Here is a 15,478-nt window from a genome sequence, read left to right on the forward strand (position 1 = left end):
CTTGTGAGATGAAAGAAGGTTCTTGTATATGTGATTAACTCTGCATTTACTCCGTTTGTTCCTGCAACTCTCCTATATTTTTTTAGCCTTTTTGTAGTTCATCGATTGTTCTTTCGTTTCACCCGACTTTCCGATACATTAAATCACTTTTTTAGTGTTCTGTGCTTCTCTGTTAGCTTTGCTTCATTCTTTCTGACCTTTCCTTTCTTCTTCAGAGATTTGTATCGTTCGTTTGGTTTTGATATTTATCTTGTAATCCCTCTAGCTTGTCTTTCTTTTTCAGTTTTATCTATTGGCAAATTTTCCGTTGTTTTTAGTACTCTTAAGTCTTTCTCTGTTTTCCTAAACTAATATGGTTTGGGTTTTTTGTTGCAGAAGAAGTCAAAAATGTTTTTGGTTAGTCTAATTGGGTTCATTCTTAATATGAGTCCATAATAATCAGTTCTCCTTTTCATCATTGTATCTGAAAGTGGTTGTACTGTCAATATTTAAAAGTTCATTTTCCACATCAAGGTCTTCAAGGTTCTTATCATCATCACATTTGCACTGTAACTCTTGCTAATGCATAATCCACTGATCTTCTTTAACGATATTCACTTTTGATATGTCTTTTTCTGGCTGGTTTATGTCTTTCGTTACTGTTTATAACAGTTTGCCCTAAGTGTAAATCGCTTTCGACGTGGGAGATCAATCTGCTCCATGACTCTTGTTGGATCTGTCATGTAGTATGTGTAGCATAATTTCGCTTTTCAGGATGTTACTCTGCAGCGGGGCGTGCAGTGATGAAACTCTCTGGCAGACTAAAGCTCTGTGCCAGACCAGAACTCGAACCTTGGAACTTTTTCTTTCGCTAGCAAGTGCTCTACTGACTGAGCAATGAGCAATGAGCAACCTGGAAAAAAGAAAAAAAACTAGCTCAGCATGTTCGGTTAGGATACTGATCACCCTCTGTAGTTACAAAAAAAAAAAAAAAAAAAAAAAAACAGTGAACACCTCATCGATGGAATCTGAGAAATGTCATGCGAAATCTAAACACGCCGCGCGGGGTAGCCGCTCGGTCTGGACGCCTTGCCGCGGTTAGCACTGCTCCCCCCCCCCCCCCCCCCCTCTCCCCAGTCCACCAACTCGTCGGAGATGCGGGGATTCGGGCCATGGGTGTAAGCCTAGAAGCCTAGGGACCGATGACCTTAGCAGTTTGTCCCATAGGAACTTACCTCAAATATCCGAATTTCCGTCTGCACACAACTTGTAAGTGTACTGTCATATCGCTGGTTTAGTTTTGGAGTATCTTTGCGGGCAGCCGCGTCTGCAGATTCGAGCGCGGGACACGGAACTGATATGTTGTGTAGTGTGTAGCTCTGCATGTCAGAGACATTGTTAATATGAAAGTTGAAGTGTTGCTACAAGTGCTGAAGGAAAACGACGAACAAACAGGTGAAAAGAAGGGGTTGACAGAGCACTTGGAAATAAGAAGTTAAGTATCCGAGTTCGAGTCCCAGTCCGGTATGCAGTTTTAGTATGCCAGGGAATTTCATAATTTCGCTTTTTTTTAATAGTTTTTTTTCCTGCTTCTTGTGCGATCTTGTGCGCAGCTGTTCAGGTGCCTTCCGTTCCTTTCTTATAGCTGCTTCTTATTCTTCATTCCACGTTCTTGAATTTTCCTCAGATTAGCTAATTCTTTATATTCCTCACTACTTCTTTTAATAAATAGATTTTTATGTTATGTTTCTCGTCATCAATATCACTGCTGCTAGTTAGATGTTCTAGGTGTTGATTTGATTTATTATCGTACAGTGTTCTTACACTATCATGAAGTGCAAGATGTACTTCATATATACTTCACGTGCAATTATTGTTTTCTTTACCTTCTGTTTTTTTCATCTGCGCTCTAATATCATTGTAGACATTAATAAGAGAGATGACATATCATCTATTAAGTGAAGGCGATTGGTAGATTCGGCCAGGAGAAGTGATCCACAGAATCACGTTCCAATTTCCGTGTCGTTCATATCTTGTACAACTTTAGAAGCTATTCTGAACGAAAACGTATGAAATATCTCGAACAGAATGACGTTCTCCATGTCATCCACCATGGGTCCCGAAAACATCAGTAATGCGAAACAACTTGCGCTTTTTTCACTTGACATTCTGAAAACCATAGTTCAAGGCAATCAAGTGGGAGCGCAGTTATTAGACTTCCGTAAAAACATTGGATTTAGGATATAAAATGAACGATCACATATTTTTAGTCATAGGTACAGCAGGTGGCAGACTTCGGTTCATTGGTAGGATACTAGGGAAATGCAGTTGGTCTAAAAAGGAAATTATTTACGAAACATTCTTGCGAGCCATCCTGGCATATTGCTCATGTGCGCGGTACACGTGAGTAGGACTGATCAGAGATACTGAACGTATTCAAAGAAGGGAAGCACGAGTGGTTACACATTTCTTTCACTCGCCTGAGACTGTCTCTGAAATGATGGAAAACCTGAACTGGCAAACGCTGTAAGGTAAATGTAAATTATCTAGAAAAAGCCTACTTAGGGCTCTAAGAGAACCAGTGCCGAGGATATAGAAATATCTAGAAATACACCACCTACCCGTCATTTCTGCATCGACCGTGAAGACAAGATTAGACGAATTACAACGCACACAAAAGCATTCAGACAGTCAATCCCTCCACTTTCCACACACGACTGGAAGGAGAAGAAACTCAGACATTTGGTACCACACTAACATAAAACCCCTTGAGTGAGAGGTCGCAAAAGGCCAATGATGTTTACGGCATTCGACGTCCACATATTGTCTACCATGCAACTACAATATTGACTGCTAATGGCAATAGGGGACAGAGCTGGAGGTATGCATTGGCGAGCACAGCATGAGGCTATGGAGCGTAGTTGAACTCCTTAGTCGACGATAACTCACAACAGTGCTACAGTGTTAGTGGTGTAGCCCGTACAAAGGAGAGCAATGGCAACGATATTCAAAGCAAACATTGCATTATCGCTGCAATAGTTGCCGAAGTTGACACTTTGTCAGGAAGGAAAAGGAATATCGTAGAGCGAGTGAGAAAGAAGTGGCAGATGAAATATAGCGTTTCTCCAAGATGAGTCAGTGGAATGTATTGTGTAGTTTACACCCGACTATGTGTATATTTTACATGAGGAATACAATGATGACGATGCGTGCTTAACAAGTGAAAGCGATACTGAAACAGGTGTCCATCCATGCAGTTCATCATCCTTGGCTGGCAGTGAGCCACGGATACCGTCTCCAGTGAAATGTTGTAAAGGACAATCGTTGTCCAAGGAGCGGATGCCAAACATAATTACGTACATGAAAGATCATGTAAAAAAAAAGATCTAAAACAATTATGAACAGATTTAGAATATGTCGCCGTCAGTATTACGGTGTAGTGCATAATAACAACTACGGATATTCAAGGGAAAACGAGGCACACTTGTTACAAAAACAGAAGTTTGTGTTTCAAGAATGCTCGATACAATTTGCAGGATGATGCATGATAGTGACGTAATACGTTATGCTTCTCAGGTTGCGGGCGCCATAGGTTATACATAGTGATTTCAAAGGAAACACTAGATGACTGCAGACTTCAAATAGAGCTACAGGGTTGGAAGACGTAAGATAACGAAATTTCAAACAAAGTGTCAGCTTGACGACGCACAGCAAATGGCGGGATAGCCCTGAAAATTTGTAGAGGCGATAAACAACCTTATTCCATCATTCAGTAAGCAACTTGCTTTCAAATCCGACCAATCGGTATTTGAAGAGAAAATGCATATGAATAAATAGAGGTACCAAGAGAACTGCTTCAAGATCACTTAGTATCATTCTCTTAATGCATTCGTATACAATTATGCCAGCAGTTAATCTGGCTGGTAATTTGGCTGGAAAGTTATTTATTGCGCTGCGAGAAGTTGGAAGTGCTCTGCCCTCTATGATTCTTTCTCATGTGCAGATTTTTCAAGGGCAGTCGGGAATATTTACGTCACAGCAAACAATAGTGGGACATTGGACGTAAGAGAACTACAATAGTATGAGAACCGTGTTGGCCAACAGCTGGTCAAATTAACTTGTTTTTGCTTAATTCTAGATCCGCATGTATATGTTATACTCCTTCAGAGCAAACCATCTCTCCTGAAAAGTGTGTGATATTGCAGTTCATAGCACCTACAATCACTGGAGAAATTAAAGGATAGCCATTTTTATGATAAGCTCTAGACAGACAGTTTCCCATTCTGTAGCATGCCATCACATTCCATCAATTCTCATCACTGTCTTACACCAATATGTTATATGTTAGCTGTAAACATGCATCTGAGAACTGTGTCATTAGCAATGTTATTTGGTGAAGACGGGTACGCTTCATCAGATAATGAAGATGCAGCTGGATGGGGCTAAGTTACATTTTGCAACTCATGCTGATAAATACCTATGCTGTAACTGTAGATCATTCGATAAGAGTCCAGTCAGTCCTCAAAAGCACAAGAGGCAAGACGTTCACATACTCTAACACGTGGCCTCTTACAACTGCCACGGAGACTCGGAAAGGGAGTGCAAAGTGCACTGGGCTCCCGGCACACAATGCAGCAGCTGCAGGACTGCATGCTATGCACTCCCTGTCACGTTAGAAACATCCCCAGCCCTCCCTTTCCCCATCCCCAGTGCATGGATACCCTTTGTCGCTGAACACGAACTGCTTTGGGAGTTACTACTTCTCGTGTTTAAGCAGTGTGCAGAATACTTTTACATAACTTGAAGACGTTGCAGCGCGGGATTAGCTCAGCGGTCTGGACTGTGCGGCTGATCTCGGCGGAGGTTCGAATCCTCCCTTGGGTATGGGTGTGTGTGTTTGTCCTTAGGATAATTTAGGTTAAGTAGTGTGTAAACTTAGGTACTGATGACCTTAGCAGTTAAGTCCCATAAGATTTCACACACATTTGAACACATTTTTTTTTGAAATTGTCACAGGAACTAAATGTACCACTGCACAAAGAGAGACAGAGAGCTTTGCCGGTGACATGGGAATATTTAAAGAATTTCACCTTTTATTCTGATGAGTACCACGCCCGCCACTCTTGAACACAGACTCTAAACTGATCGCAGCGCACTTGTGTAACAATCCCAGAGACACTACGCGCGCTTTTGTGAGAAATACCCAATCTTTGAACACAGGCTGCTTCAGTAGTTACTAAGTCCACTTGAATGTATCTCTAAATATACTTTCAAAATAGGTCGCTGCACAGTAGTTTATGTCGCTTTTGCAATGTATAGCCACACACTCGAACATGGACTCTAAAAAAATTGCTGCACACTTGTGAAGCTTCTGTAAGACATTTCACATGCTGTTGTGGGAAACAGATCCCGAAACCGATATCAGCTGCAATATCTGATTTTACACGCAAAAACGACGATATTTGGCAGTCGAAATAAACATCTCTGTAACACTAAACAGGACGCTCACCACCTTTCCAGTTTAAGCTGCTTATTTGAAGGCACTATCAGAAAGAGAAAAAATTCTGAGTCCTGTGGCTGCTGTGGTATTCATAACTTTGCTGGAACGATGAGTGGGCTTAGTTTACGTTTGCTGCTGCTTCAGTCAGGGGCGTTATTTTCCTCATTTCTTGAACCTCACACTGGTGTCCAAAACAGATGGGAAAATCAGAACAAATACGCAGGTAGAATTCGAAGCACTGTACTATAGATGAGAAAAACGGCTGGAGTTGTTGGTGACTTTTCGATGTCCTGCAACTGTAGGTCTGCCGATCCTCTAAAGCCACAATGGTGGGTGGGGGACATTATTCCACCTGACCGAAACAGAGGTGGATGCTCTGCTAGGTCTTGTCTCTGAAAACTCGAACAAAGAAGACATAGCGTGACTCTCAGATGTCACAGAACTTTCTGTAGATACCTTGCGGCAGTCTTGTTCGAACCACTCTGTAGCGTCTCCTATGCACCGCACAAAGGATGTCTTGTGACTTTCTGACGCCATGGAATTTCTTGTGAATGCAGCATTCTGAGTGGTTCATACTGAATTTACTTGCCAAACTGCTACTGCTGCCAGGATGGGAGCCCTGTCCGCCATTTTCTGCAGACGGACAAATTAAAGGGATTCTCTGCGGCAAAATTATTTTGTACAGATGGAGATAAAGAACATATAGCTGTCATATTTCACTGACAGCTAAGCGCTGCAAAAAAGGTCTACGGATCGTGAAATATGGAAACTATAGGCAAAGACGCTTCTTCAAATACACTGCTCTTCTACTGTCGAGGAAAGCTTGAACATTACAGTGTGAAACCGAACTGCAACTGGGCTATATCACCACATCCATATTAATGTAGGAAACACAATACGTATCCTGCACCCTAAAAAATCCTAACCTCTGCACCCTGCATAAAGCTATCGACCACCAGATTCTCGCTCATACATTAGTATATCTTAAAACAGGGGTGTACCTAGGGGTTGGCAGGAGTGGCCCCCGCCAGGGTCGCAAGAGCAAGGGGTGCGCAAATTCCAAAGGCCGCCGACGATGATGTGACGGAGCACCACGCCGCCCTCTGAAAAAATATCGCTGTACCGCGGCCAGTGTGGTACGAGAAATTGTGGAAAAATTTGCTACAGAACGGAGAAGAGGTAGTAAAGGAAGACGCTCTGATGACGAGAATCCTCTTCGCTTTACTGGGAGTCACTTCCCTCATGTCACTCCAAGTAACTAGTCCAAGAAACGCAGACTATGGCGTAGATGTGCAGTCTGCTCGAAGCAGGAAGTGCGCCACGGACGGTATTATCTTTTTAGATAAACTTTTGAAAAATACTACTACTACTGCTGCTACTAATTTATTCTTGATTTTTTGGCAGTGCTCAGCTAATATACATTACCCAAGCTGTACCTCCTTACTCCATGAACTTTTTTATCAGAGCACGAGAGCACACAACCTTGCAAACCAGTTTTGACATCTTCATCTTCCTGCAAATGCATAAAGTGCGATTGTGATCAGATCCAGTTGACATATTTTTTGTTTAATTGGGCAGGTAAACGTATACTCTATATTCACGGTAAGTAAATATTATTTACTTGTTATTTTAGGTTATGGCAACAGTTGCAAAATATTACCTTAACAAAGTACCCAGAAATTCATGTTAGACCTATTTAATAACAATTATCACGTACACCTATAAACAAGATTCGTTGTAATACTACTGGTCTCATTAATTTTGCTATGGTAGTTGCCATATCAAATCTTTTTACCTTATTCTTTTATCTCCGCTTAGTCGGCAATTTATTAGCTGGTCGGCTTTCCATCAGGTTTCAAAATCGCCACCCATCTTCGTAGTGGTAGGTATTTGTGTTAGCTGGCGAGCGGAAGTAACCCAGACCGGACAGGCACCCCCGTGCTGTCTGTCGCCAATTCTCCTAAGGACCTCGGTGCCGACACTAATCCTGTCGACCGTGAGGCTGACTGCCCCACTCAAAGGCTCGCCGAAGCTGCATTCACAGTTAGACGGCCCTGCAAAACTCAATAGTTACCATTTCATCTGTGGCTGTGTAGCAAGAAGAAGCGCTCGGTCGTACATCAAGGAAGGTGAGTCATGCGTTCTGTAACAGCAATATGTTTCCTGTGCTCATGCTCATGGTTCTTAAGCAGCTATGATTCATTCACGTTTGAATGAAACTCTTCTTTTGTTTTATCAGGCAGTTACACATTTTCCCCGTTTTTCCCGCCAGTAGAATCGCACTATTTATGATTTGACGCTTCTTACGTATATCTGCTTAATTTATGGACAGGTTATTTTTTCGCAGTCAGTTTTTTTGATTTGAAATCCGTAGCGGTAGATAAAACTATATTATAACAATATATTTATATAAAAATGTGTCGAAAGTCATGCATATGTCACTATAAGTTTCAATAGACATAGATGTTACGAAAAGCGTCCCTGGGGAAGATACTAAAATTATCAGTCTTGTTGTTAACGAGTACATAAAAAAGCAAAGTTTAACTTTTGATTATTCAAAATAATATGAACTCATTCATTTGCAATGCCAGTCATACAATTTTTCTTTCTCACAATTATATTTCATTTAGTAAAATTAATAAATATGAACATACTCATCATCATTTAAGACTGATTATGCCTTTCAGCGTTCAGTCTGGAGCATAGCCCCCTTATAAAATTCCTCCATGATAAGCTATTCAGTGCTAACGTTGGTGCCTCTTCTGAAGCGTGTAACATGACCCCACCATCTAAGTCTGTTCGCCCTGACTGCTACATCTATATAGTTCACTTCCAGTTTTTCTTTGATTTCCTCATTGTGGACACCCTCCTGCCATTGTTCCTATCTACTAGTACCTGCAGTCATCCTAGCTACTTTCATATCCGTAACCTCAACCTTGTTCATAAGGTAACCTGAATCCACCCAGCTTTCGCTCCCACACAACAAAGTTTGTAGAAAGATTGAACGGTGCACCACAGATAACTTAGTCTTGGTACTGACTTCCTTCTTGCAGAAGAGAGTAGATCGTAGCTGAGCGCTCACTCCATTAGCTTTGCTACACCTCGCTTCCAGTTCTTTCACTATGTTGCTATCCTGTGAGAATATACATCCTAAGTACTTGAAACCGTCCACCTATTCTAACTTTGTTCCTCCTATTTGGCACTCAATCCGTTTATATTTCTTTCCCACTGACATTGCTTTCGTTTTGGAGATGCCAATCTTCATACCAGAGTCCTTACACTTCTGATTTAGCTCTGAAATATTACTCTGCAAACTTCCAATCGAATCTGCCATCACAACTAAGCCATCCGCATATGCAAGACTGCTTATTTTGTGTCCACGTGTCTTAATCTCACCCAGCCAGTCTATTGTTTTCAACGTATGATCCATAAATAATATGAACAACAGTGGAGACAGGTTGCAGCCTTGTCTTACCCCTGAAACTACTCTGAACCATGAACTCAATTTACCGTCAACTCTAACTGCTGCCTGCCTATCCATGTAAACACCTTTAATTGATTGCAAAAGTTTGCCTCCTATTCCATAATTCCGTAGAACAGACATTAACTTCTTCCTAGGAACCCGGTCATATGCCTTTTCTAGATCTATAAAGCATAGATACAGTTCCCTGTTCCACTCATAACACTTCATTATTTGCCGCAAGCTAAAGATCTGGTCCTGACAACCTCTAAGAGGCCTAAACCCACACTGATTTTCATCCAATTGGTCCTCAACTAATACTCGCACTTTCCTTTCAACAATACCTGAGAAGATTTTACCCACAACGCTGATTAAAGAGATACCTCTGTAGTTGTTACAATCTTTTCTGTTTCCATGTTTAAAGATTGGTGTGATTACTGCTTTTGTCCAGTCTGATGGAACCTGTCCCGACTCCCAGGCCATTTCAATTATCCTGTGTAGCCATTTAAGACATGACATTCCACTGTATTTGATGAGTTCTGACTTAATTTCATCCACCCCAGCTGCTTTACTGCACTGCAATCTACTGACCATTTTCTCCACATCCTCAAATGAGATCCTATTTCCATCATCATTCCTATCTCATTCTACCTCGAAATCTGAAACATTACTGATCGTATTTTCACCTACATTGAGCAACTCTTCAAAATATTCCCTCCATCTGCCCAAGGCATCCACAGGATTCACCAGCAGTTTTCCTGACCCGTCCAAAATACTTGTCATTTTCTTCTTACCCTCCTTTCGAAGACTGCTAATTACACTCCAGAATGGTTTTCCAGCAGCTTGACCCATAATCTCCAACCTGTTTCTAAAGTCTTCCCAAGATTTCTTCTTGGATGCTGCAATTATCTGTTTGGCTTTGTTTCTTTCTTCAACATAACTTTCTTTGTCTACCTGAGTTCTAGTATGAAGCCATTTTTGATATACCTTCTTTTTCCTTTTACAGGCTGCCTTGTCTGTGTCATTTCACCAAGCTGTTTGCTTCATCCTACTTTAACACACTACTGTTCCAAGACATTCTTTAGCCACTTCTAGTACTGTGTCCCTGTACCTTTACATTCCTTTTCCAATGACTGTAATTGCCTACATTCAACTAACTGGTATCTTTCTGAGATCGCTGTTATGTACTTGTGCCTGATTTCCTTATTCTGAAGTTTCTCCACTCTTATCCTCCTACATATAGACCTGACCTCCTGCACTTTCGGCCTCACAATCACAATTTCACTGCAGATTAAATAATGATCAGTGTCATCAAAGAATCCCCTGAATACACGTGTTTCCCTCACAGCCGTCCTGAGTTCCTGATCTGTGATTATATAGTCAATGACAGATCTGGTTCCCCTGCCTTCCCAAGTATACCGGTGAATGTTCATATGTTTAAAACTGGAGTTTGTGATTACTAAGCCCATACTGGCACAGAAATCCAAGAGTTGTTTCCCGTTTCTGTTGGCCTCCATTGTTGTTGTTGTCTTCAGTCCTGAGACTGGTTTGATGCAGCTCTCCATGCTACTCTATCCTGTGCAAGCTGCTTCATCTCCCAGTACCTACTGCAACCTACATCCTTCTGAATCTGCTTAGTGTACTCATCTCTCGGTCTCCCTCTACGATTTTTACCCTCCACGCTGCCCTCCAATGCTAAATTTGTGATCCCTTGATGCCTCAAAACATGTCCTACCAACCGATCCCTTCTTCTAGTCAAGTTGTGCCACAAACTTCTCTTCTCCCCAATCCTATTCAATACCTCCTCATTAGTTACGTGATCTATCCACCTTATCTTCAGTATTCTTCTGTAGCACCACATTTCGAAAGCTTCTATTCTCTTCTTGTCCAAACTAGTTATCGTCCATGTTTCACTTCCATACATGGCTACACTCCAAACAAATACTTTCAGAAACGACTTCCTGATACATAAATCTATATTCGATGTTAACAAATTTCTCTTCTTCAGAAACGCTTTCCTTGCCATTGCCAGTCAACATTTTATATCCTCTCTACTTCGACCATCATCAGTTATTTTACTTCCTAAATAGCAAAACTCCTTTACTACTTTAAGTGTCTCATTTCCTAATCTAATTCCCTCAGCAGCACCCGATTTAATTTGACTACATTCCATTATCCTCGTTTTGCTTTTGTTAATGTTCATCTTATATCCTCCTTTCAAGACACTGTCCATTCCGTTCAACTGCTCTTCCAAGTCCTTTGCCGTCTCTGACAGAATTACAATGTCATCGGCGAACCTCAAAGTTTTTACTTCGTCTCCATGAATTTTAATACCTACTCCAAATTTTTCTTTTGTTTCCTTTACTGCTTGCTCAATATACAGATTGAATAACATCGGGGAGAGGCTACAACCCTGTCTCACTCCTTTCCCAACCACTGCTTCCCTTTCATGCCCCTCGACTCTTATTACTGCCATCTGGTTTCTGTACAAATTATAAATAGCCTTTCGCTCCCTGTATTTTACCCCTGCCACCTTTAGAATTTGAAAAAGAGTATTCCAGTCAACATTGTCAAAAGCTTTCTCTAAGTCTACAAATGCTAGAAACGTAGGTTTGCCTTTTCTTAATCTTTCTTCTAAGATAAGTCGTAAGGTCAGTATTGCCTCACGTGTTCCAACATTTCGACGGAATCCAAACTGATCCTCCCCGAGGTCTGCATCTACCAGTTTTTCCATTCGTCTGTAAAGAATTCGCGTTAGTATTTTGCAGCCGTGGCTTATTAAACTGATAGTTCGGTAATTTTCACATCTGTCAGCACCTGCTTTCTTTGGGATTGGAATTATTATATTCTTCTTGAAGTCTGAGGGTATTTCGCCTGTCTCATACATCTTGCTCACCAGCTGGTAGAGTTTTGTCATGACTGGCTCTCCCAAGGCCGTCAGTAGTTCTAATGGAATGTTGTCTACTCCGGGGGCCTTGTTTCGACTCAGGTCTTTCAGTGCTCTGTCAAACTCTTCACGCAGTATCGTATCTCCCATTTCGTCTTCATCTACATCCTCTTCTATTTCCATAACATTGTCCTCAAGTACATCGCCCTTGTATAAGCCTTCTATATACTCCTTCCACCTTTCTGCCTTCCCTTCTTTGCTTAGAACTGGGCTGCCATCTGAGCTCTTGATATTCATACACGTGGTTCTCTTCTCTCCAAAGGTCTCTTTAATTTTCCTGTAGGCAGTATCTATCTTACCCCTAGTGAGATAAGCTTCTACATCCTTACATTTGTACTCTAGCCATCCCTGTTTAGCCATTTTGCACTTCCTGTCGATCTCATTTTTGAGACGTTTGTATTCCTTTTTGCCTGCTTCATTTACTGCACTTTTATATTTTCTCCTTTCATCAATTAAATTCATTATTTCTTCTGTTAACCAAGGATTTCTACTAGCCCCTGTTTTTTTACCTACTTGATCCTCTGCTGCCTTCAGTAGTTCATCTCTCAAAGCTACCCATTCTTCTTCTACTGTATTTCTTTACGTCATTCCCGTCCATTTGTTCTCTTATGCTCTCTCTGAAACTCTGTACAACCTCTGGTTTAGTCAGTTTATCCCGGTCCCATCTCCTTAAATTCCCACCTTTTTGCAGTTTCTTCAGTTTTAATCTACAGTTCATAACCAATAGATTGTGGTCAGAGTCCACATCTGCCACTGGAAATGTCTCACAATTTAAAACTTGGTTTCTAAATCTCTGTCTTATCATTATATAATCTATCTGAAACCTGTCAGTATCTCCAGGCTTCTTCCATGTGTACAACCTCCTTTTATGATTCTTGAACCAAGTGTTAGCTATGATTAAGTTATGCTCTGTGCAAAAGTCCACCAGGCGGCTTCCTCTTTCATTACTTAGCCCCAATCCATATTCACCTACTATGTTTCCTTCTCTCCGTTTTCCTACACTCGAATTCCAGTCACCCATTACTATTAAATTTTCGTCTCCCTTCACTATCTGAATAATTTCTTTTATTTCATCGTACATTTCTTCAATTTCTTCATCATCTGCAGAGCTAGTTGGCATATAAACTTGTACTACTGTAGTAGGTGTGGGCTTCGTATCTATCTTGGCCACAATAATGCGTTCACTATGCTGTTTGTAGTAGCTTACCCGCATTCCTATTTTCCTATTCATTATTAAACCTACTCCTGCATTACCCCTATTTGATTTTGTGTTTATAACCCTGTAGTCACCTGACCAGATGTCTTGTTCCTCCTGCCACCGAACCTCACTAATTCCCACTATATCTAACTTTAACCTATCCATTTCCCTTTTTAAATTTTCTAACCTACCTGCCCGATTAAGGGATCTGACATTCCACGCTCCGATCCGTAGAATGCCAGTTTTCTTTCTCCTGATAACGACATCCTCCTGAGTAGTCCCCGCCCGGAGATCCGAATGGGGGACTATTTTACCTCCGGAATATTTTACCCAAGAGGATGCCATCATCATTTAATCATACAGTAAAGCTGCATGTCCTCGGGAAAAATTACGGCTGTAGTTTCCCCTTGCTTTCAGCCGTTCGCAGTACCAGCACAGCAAGGCCGTTTTGGTTAATGTTGCAAGGCCAGATCAGTCAATCATCCAGACTGTTGCCCCTGCAACTACTGAAAAGGCTGCTGCCCCTCTTCAGGAACCACACGTTTGTCGGGCCTCTCAACAGATACCCCTCCGTTGTGGTTGCACCTATGCACCTATGGTACGGCCATCTGTATCGCTGAGGCACGCAAGCCTCCCCACCAACGGCAAGGTCCATGGTTCATGGGGTAGGGTTGGCCTCCATATCCTTTCCAAATTTACCCATAACCTTTTCATACCCTTCTGTTCGATTTTCAATCCTGGCGTTAAAATCACCCATGAGCAGAACACTGTCCTTGTCCTTTACTCTAACAACTACATCACTGAGTGCCTCATACAAACTATCCATTTTATCTTGATCTGTCCCTTCACAATGATACTGACACTATCCTAATTTTCTTGCTAGACACTGTCAAATCTATCCACATCAGTCGTTCGTTTATGTACCTTATTGCAACTATACTGGGTTCCATTCCTTTCCTGTTGTAAAGTCCTACACCCCATTGTGCTATTCCTGCTTTGACTTCTGACAGGTAGACTTTGTATTCTCCCACTTCCTCTTCTTTCTCACCCCTTACCCGAATGTCACTAACAGCTAAAACGTCCAGCCCAATCTTACTTGCAGCCTCTGCCAGCTCTACCTTCTTCCCAGGGTACCCACAATGATATTAATAGCTCTCCATCTCATTACCATTTGTTTGCCAAGTCGTATCTTAGGAGTCCTGGTTTGTCAGTTAGAGGTGGGACTCCGTCACCTCCAAAGGTCCGAGGCATTTTGCTCTGATTGTTGCCAGCATCATATTTAAAGTACCAGGGAAGAAGATTGCTAGCCTAATTTCCCCTTGAGTTTTACCCCTAACGGTTGCGGGACTAATTGGTGGATTTAGTAGTCTTTGCCGTCTGAGCACAAAGGTGACCACGACTCAGAATATGTCCGAGGTGCCCTGCCTTATTCCAGAGTAACTGGTATCCCGACTGTCGGGACCTCTTACTTGGCCACTCATACGTTGTCCGTGGTTCATGACATGACAAAAGGTACCCACACTATGAACCACATTCACATGCTCGTGTTTGATAATAGTAGCACCTTTATTGTTTATTTCAGAAACTTTTGATATGCTATCTAAGGAGATTTGGATGTTTGCTATACTGTTTATAAGAGACGTACCAGTTAAAATTACACATAAGACTCAAAAGAATTAATGATGAAATCAGTTGTTTTATCCTGAATTTCATCACATTCGATAAATTTCAAAGTGACGCTAATTTCACTATAATCTCAGATGAATGTTTTTGATAGAAGCAAGCAGTGTTAAAGAAGCGACTTTGATGTACGTGCCAAATGGAAGCGAGATATTGATAGTATCTCTGAATTTTTTCCACTGTACTATCTGCTGTTATGCCACATGAAGCACGAAGCGTCCCTTCGCGCATTCCACTGTGACTCTCTGGGTTAATGAAATCCATCAGAATTTTCTTGCATTTCTCAAAGCGTTTGCATAGAATACAGAACACAGAACGATATCAATAACTTTCTTTAAAACGGAAATAAAGCCTGATGTGTGAAAAATGCTAGATGTTTATTTCTCTCTCTCTTACAGTTTTTCTTTTCTTTTCTTTTTTTCCCTCCAGACATCGATGATCCCTTCACAATTTTTTCTGTACGTAAAACCGGTATTATCAGGCGTGAACCAAAGTTTCTGGTCCATTCACACAGGTAACAATGAGCCCTCCAGATTAATAACGGGCATTATTGAGTAAAAAAGTGTCAATAGTAGACATTGAATGCAAAGTCGCCTTTGTATTTTTCACTTTTGATTGAAAGTGTCCTTCTAACGCTCATTCCCTTTTTAATATCATATCTACGTGCATTGTGCATTCAATGTTCACTAAAACCGGTACCACACTAGTCAATTT

Source organism: Schistocerca gregaria, chromosome 2 (assembly GCF_023897955.1).
Source record: "Schistocerca gregaria isolate iqSchGreg1 chromosome 2, iqSchGreg1.2, whole genome shotgun sequence".
Classification (NCBI taxonomy): domain Eukaryota; kingdom Metazoa; phylum Arthropoda; class Insecta; order Orthoptera; family Acrididae; genus Schistocerca; species Schistocerca gregaria.